Consider the following 6,789-nt stretch of genomic DNA (forward strand, 5'->3'; position numbering starts at 1 on the left):
ACCCTAATTAGGGTTTTAATTATAATAATTAAAATATACTCCGTAATTAATGCAGTTGCAGAGTCAAACCTGGCGTGTCAGACAGGGCCATGCGATCGCATGGTCCTCACGTTAAAAATACATGTGGTCGCATGGAGTAGGGTTTCGGGCCAAACTTTGGGCTGCTACAGTACCGAGCCTCGTGTTTTTACATTTTTTTTCTGTTTAATTTTCAGTTTTAATATTTATAAAATATAAATAACTTAAATAAAAATTTAATTTTTTTAAAAACTAAAATAAAAATACTTTTATAAATTTTTAACAACTCTTAACAACAAATAAATAGATTTTTTTTATATTTTCGTATTTTATATTTTTGAATTTTTAATATTTAAAACGTATATTTTTTTATACAAAGAACTTAATAAAACTCTAATAATTTTTTTTATTTTATATATAGCATTGCGCTTCCGATGTTTTAGTGTCCTCGGCAGCGGCGCCAAAAATACTTGATGTGTGCGAGGTGGTGTATAAAATACTATTAATTTTTACAAGGAAATACTATTAAATACGATACAATTTTACACAAGTGATTTATTTATTTATAGAGTGGATATACCTAAACCTTGCTACAACACTTATAGGTAGTGTACATAATCGTACAGTAGTGTAGTTTTTAGTAAGTCCGGTTCGTTCCACATGGATCTTTAGCCAAGCTTAACGCTATATTTTTAACTTATAATTATAAAAATACAAAAATATATATAAGTATTATTATTATAAAAGGGGGTTTTTACCGTTTAATGACCGGTTTGTCGATTTTTAAAACTTTAGTCGCAGTTAAAACCTAATGTAAAATATTAAAAATAAATATAACTTAATTTAAAGCGTAAAGTAAATAACGATAATGAAATTGCGATAAATAAAAGTGCGATAAAATAAAATTGCGATAATTAAAGAATACGATAATTAAAAATGCAATTAAATAAAATGACAATAAATAAAAGTGCGATAATTAAAAGTGCAAGTAAATATGAAATATATAAAGGAATTATGCTTATTTAAACTTCCGTAATCATGATGTTTGACGTGTTGATTTTAGTTTATTCCCATGGGTTAATTGTCCTTTGTCCTGGATTATTCAATATGTCCGTCTGGTTATTGTCCATAACAGTCCATCAGTCATAAATATAAAGTACGAGTGTCCTCGTCAAATTATCCTTATATCCGAAGTCAAATATTCCAACTAATTGGGGACTTAAACTGTAACAAGGTCTTAATACTTTATTTAATAATTACACCAGGATATCGACTGCGTGTAACCAAAGGTTTTAATACTTTGTTAACAACTACGCCAAGTGTCCTTATATTATTTATTTTATAAAACTATTAATTTTACAATTTAATAAAACTAATTTAACTAAAATATATAAATAAAAAGTAAAAGTAAAATTAAAACTAATAATAATAATAATAATAATTAGGTTTAATTAATAATTAATATTAATAATATCCCGTAATTAATGCTCGATTAGGGCTTCCTTGTCGCCTGTCAGAAACCCTCCGCGAGTCGCGGCAATTAAAGAAGAAAACCCCGCGAGTCGCGGGGTTCAGGAATTCAGTTGACAGCTTTGTGTTTTTACGCGTTTTTCTTTATTTTTTTTTTATTTTATGTTTTCTGTTTTTTTATATTTAAATAAACGATTTTAAAATAAAACTTATATTTTTATAAACTAAAATAGAAATAAAGAAACTTATAAAACTTAAATATTTACAAAATCTTAAAAATACATATATTTTTGTTTTTCTTTTTATATTTTTGAATAATTAAAACGTATTTTTACAAAAGCGAATTTTTAATAAAAGTAACTAAAAATCTTTTTTTTTTTATATTAGTGTTGCGCTTCCGGCTTTTAAGATAGTTCCCCGGCAGCGGCGCCAAAAATAACTTGATGCGAAGCGAGGTGTATATAAAATAGTTATTATTTTACTAGGAAATACTATTAAATACGATACAATTTTACACAAGATATTTATTTATTTATAGAATGGATATACTTAAACCTTGCTACAACACTTATAGGCAGTGTACCTAATCGTACAGTAGTGTAGTTTTTAGTAAGTCCGGTTCGTTCCACAGGGAAATCTTTAAACAAAGCTCAACGCTATATTAGTTTACTTTTATAAAAATACAAATATATATATAAGTAATATTATTATTATAAAGGGGGGTTTTTACCGTTTAATGACCGGTTTGTCGATTTTAAGACTTTAGTCGCAGTTAAAACCTAATGTAAAATATAAAATAAATACAAGACTTAAATTAAAGCGTAAAGTAAATAACGATAATGAAATTGCGAATAATAAACTTGCGATAAAATAAACTTGCGATAATTAAAAAGTACGATAATTAAAAGTGCGATTAAATAACAATAAATAAAAGTGCGATAATTAGAAGTGCAATTAAATATAAAATAAAGGAAATAAAATATGAAATAAAAGAATTATGCTTATTTAAACTTCCGTAATCATGATGTTTGACGTGTTGATTTTAGTTTTATGCCCATGGGTTAATTGTCCTTTGTCCTGGATTATTCAATATGTCCGTCTGGTTTTTGTCCATAACAGTCCATCAGTCATAAATATAAATTGCAAGTGTCCTTGTCAAATTATTATTATACCCGAAGATAAATATTCCAACTAATTGGGGATTCGAATTGTAACAAGGTTTTAATACTTTGTTTAATGAATACACCAGGTTATCGACTGCGTGTAAACCAAGGTTTTACTACTTTGTTAACAATTACACCAATTACCCTTGAATGTAATTTCACCCCTGTTTTGATTATTCTAGTGGCTATTAATCCATTCCCGTGTCCGGTTAAATGAACGATTATTCGTACAAATAAATACCCCGCCCATCGTGTCCGATCGAGTGTATATGGTAATTTATAGGGACGCCCAATTGTAAATCTTTATATTAACATTAACAAACTTTCATTTAGTTAAACAAATATAAAGCCCATTAATAGCCCATAGTCTAGTTTCCACAAGTGTCGTTCTTTTGTCCAAACCCCAATTATGGTACAAAGCCCAATTACCCAATTTTAGTAATTAGCCCAACATCATGATTACTTCGTTTTAAATAAGCATAATAATAACTTAGCTACGAGACATTAATATAAAAAGGTTGAACATAACTTACAATGATTAAAAATAGCGTAGCGTTACACGGACAGAATTTCGACTTACACCCTTACAACATTCGCTAACATACCCTTATTATTAGAATTAAAATTAAAATTAAAATTAAAATATAAATTATATATATATATTACTCGTATGAATGAGAAGAAAAAAGATATGAAATTTGATCAGAATTCGGTTGGCTTTATAGCCAGGGTTGAAAATTAGGGCTCCGCGACTCGCGGCAAAATGCCCTTACAACTCCGCGAGTCGCGGAGAGGTATTTACAGCTCACACCCTTGGAGTTTCTTGCTGCCGACGGTTTTTATTATATATATATAATATATATATAATTAATATAATTAATTATATATTATATTATATTTATATACATAGTTAACTTGTAATTTTTAGTCCGTTGCGTCGAGCGTTAAGAGTTGACTCTAGTCCCGGTTCCGGATTTTCGAACGTCCTCGCGTACAATTTAATATCTTGTACTTTGCGTTTTGAATCTTGTACTCTTGTGATTTCGAGACGTTTCTTATCAATAATTGGAACCTTTTTGATTGTCTTTTGTACTTTTGAGCTTTTTGGTCGTTTGCGTCTTCAATTCGTCGAATCTGTCTTTTGTCTTCACCTTTTATTATTTAAACGAATATCTCTTGTAAATAGAACAATTGCAACTAAAAGCTTGTCTTTCTTGAGGAATAATGCTATGAAATATATGTTCGTTTTTAGCATTATCAAATATTCCCACACTTGAGCGTTGCTTGTCCTCAAGCAATATCGTCTTGAAATACTAGAATCACTTCTTTATTCTTCACACTTTGTACATCAGTGATTTCTATACGGCGGTATAAACAATGGTAGTAACGATATGGTTTACAGTCCCACATGACTATAAAAATTTAGATCCATTAAGGAAATTGGATCTTTATGAAAACATTTGATCTTTTGAAATCTAGTTTTTACCCTAGATAAGTTTTCCGGAATAACCCTTTACCGGTGTTTGCAAAATATTTTTGTGGGTTTGGTGGGTTTCAGATTTAAAAATTTTAGCTCAAAACTTGCGGTTTTGTGTCACCCACTTGCTAACCTTGTATTTGGAAAGCAACACGTCCAGTTTACTTGTCCCGTATATTACCTTTCGGTAAACTACCGTCCGGTTGTAAAGGAAAGCGTTGAACAAGCAACTGTTAAGGCAATGTCCCGTGACATGCTTTTGATTATGGTCTTTTAACGTGTCGGATGCTAGAACTATCCTTGGTAGGAGCGATAGTAAAGATCATCCTATGATTTTTCGGTCTGGCACAAGGTCCTGTCTTTGACCATGCTATGCAACCACCGTTCTTACGGTTGACACCCGATTTAGTTCAGGTGACCTAATGAATTCCAGGTGAATTCCTAGGATTTTACGTTCAATGGTAATGAACGCATTGAAAATAGGGTTTTCAGAAAACAAATCGGTTTATAATTTTGATCAAAATATTTTCTCGTTTAAGCTCGAGTTTAGATATCATTGAATTCCATGAGTTTGTAATTCTCAATCTTTAAGGTCAATCTCTAGGATTGAGTAATATCAGTCTTAAAAGCTGATTTTTAATTTTTAAGGAGATTATCCTTTCTGGGGATCTGATTCATTAGTCTTATCAAGCTAATTTGCACGGTGCCCCCCCATTGTACGAGATAAATCCTTCTCATGGTTAGGATAAATCTGACCACTTGGCGACCCTGTTTAATGCTGAGGTCCGTGGATTTCCTGCTGATTTTAGTGATGACTTTTCTAGATTTTTCGTCAACCTACAGCTGGTCTGGACGACAACTTCATGACCTAAATCAAGAAGCGCGTTTCTTTTTCGGAAGACTTTACTTCCTTTTAATGATGGAATTGATTCATCGTGTAGATCCATCTCTTCTTTTCTTTCATTGGGTAAAACAGTTTAGTTTAGTCCAAAGCAAAAGTATTTTTAGTTATTTGTTACAGATATATGTGACATATGTTTAAAATAACTTGGTAAATTTTCCCACACTTGGCTTTTTATTTTTCTTTTTATCGTCCTCTATTCCATTTTAAATGAATTTTAACATTTTAATTTATTTCTCAATTTATGTCCTTTCCGAGGTAACAATAATTTCGGTGTTAAAACCTAGTTTTATCGTTCATAAATATGTATAAACATGATTTTGAATTCATTTAATTGAAAATTTTGAAAAATTTTACTAGAATTGGGTAGTCAGTATATAAGACCAGGGCTGTTCTTTATTATCAGAGAGCACTAGATTCTAATACAACTACTGCTTTACTAGTATTTTTAATGGTAACCAAGTGTTTAATATAAAAATTTTAAAATCCGAAAGAATTTAACCCCTTCCCACACTTAAGATCTTGCAATGCCCTCATTTGCAAGAAATCAGTAACAATTTAAATTATTGAGGGTGATTAGTGTGAAAATGATTAAATTTTTACCAAAGTTTCCAAATATATTGGCGTTTGTTTGCTGAATGATAAATGGTGCACGTCATTTGTTCATTCCGTCTTGTTGTTATTTCACATACATTTTGCATCTTGTCGTCAAAATTAGTTGCTTTTGCTGAACTTAATGCCAGTCTTTGAAAATGCGTTGTTTTACCCTGTTGTGTACATAAGATAAACTGCAAACATATATACATATTTTTGAAGTTTGGTTTATTACCCCACATTCAAAAATTATTAAAATCTAAGAATAAAAGTTAGATAATTATAAAAATGATTACAATATTAACAAAAATATTAAATGTATCAATAATTACAAATTACAAAATAATAAAAAATAATAAGTAAACTAAGGATGATATTGGTACCAATAGGGGTTCCAGGCATACCCATACGTGCTATAGAATGCTTCGGCAGGGTCATACGTAGGATATGGTGGCTGCATCTCTATCGACCAAGGAGGGAATACGGGTTTCGGTGTAGGAATATAGTTTCTACCTATATGTTGGCAATGCGCTATGATCTGGTTCTGATGAACTTGCCAATCTTCAAATGCTCTCTGTCTAGCATTTTCGTATTCCTGAGAAGCTATAAACCTATGCATTTCTTGCATCTCATTCCCCCCTCCTACATTACCTTGTTCCTGGTTTCTCTCTACCTGTGGATGTCTACCATTGTATCGTACTGCGGCGTTATTTCGCCGCTTCAAAGCTTTCGCACCATGGTATACATTTAAACCTATAGTGTCGCGGGGTTCCGGCTCTTCTACTAATAATCCCCCCCGACTTATATCCACACCGAGATATTCACCAATCAAAGTAATAAAAATACCACCTCCTATTATGCTATGTGGACGCATCCCCCGAACCATAGCTGATAAATAATAACCCACACAATATGGTATACTTACAGCGCTGTGTGGGTCTCGAATACACATATGGTAAAACAAATCTTGTTCATTTACCTTTTCTTTGTTTTTACCCCTTTGTGTAATCGAATTAGCTAAAAACCTATGTATTACTCTTAATTCGGCTCTATCTATATCCAAATAAGAGTAGTTTCCCCCTTTGAAACGGTGATGGCTTGTCATTTGACTCCACACACCGTGTGTATCAAAATTCTCATCTATCTTTCTACCGTTTAGTATCAAT

The sequence above is a fragment of the Rutidosis leptorrhynchoides genome, chromosome 1, assembly GCF_046630445.1.
Source record: "Rutidosis leptorrhynchoides isolate AG116_Rl617_1_P2 chromosome 1, CSIRO_AGI_Rlap_v1, whole genome shotgun sequence".
NCBI classification, from domain to species: domain Eukaryota; kingdom Viridiplantae; phylum Streptophyta; class Magnoliopsida; order Asterales; family Asteraceae; genus Rutidosis; species Rutidosis leptorrhynchoides.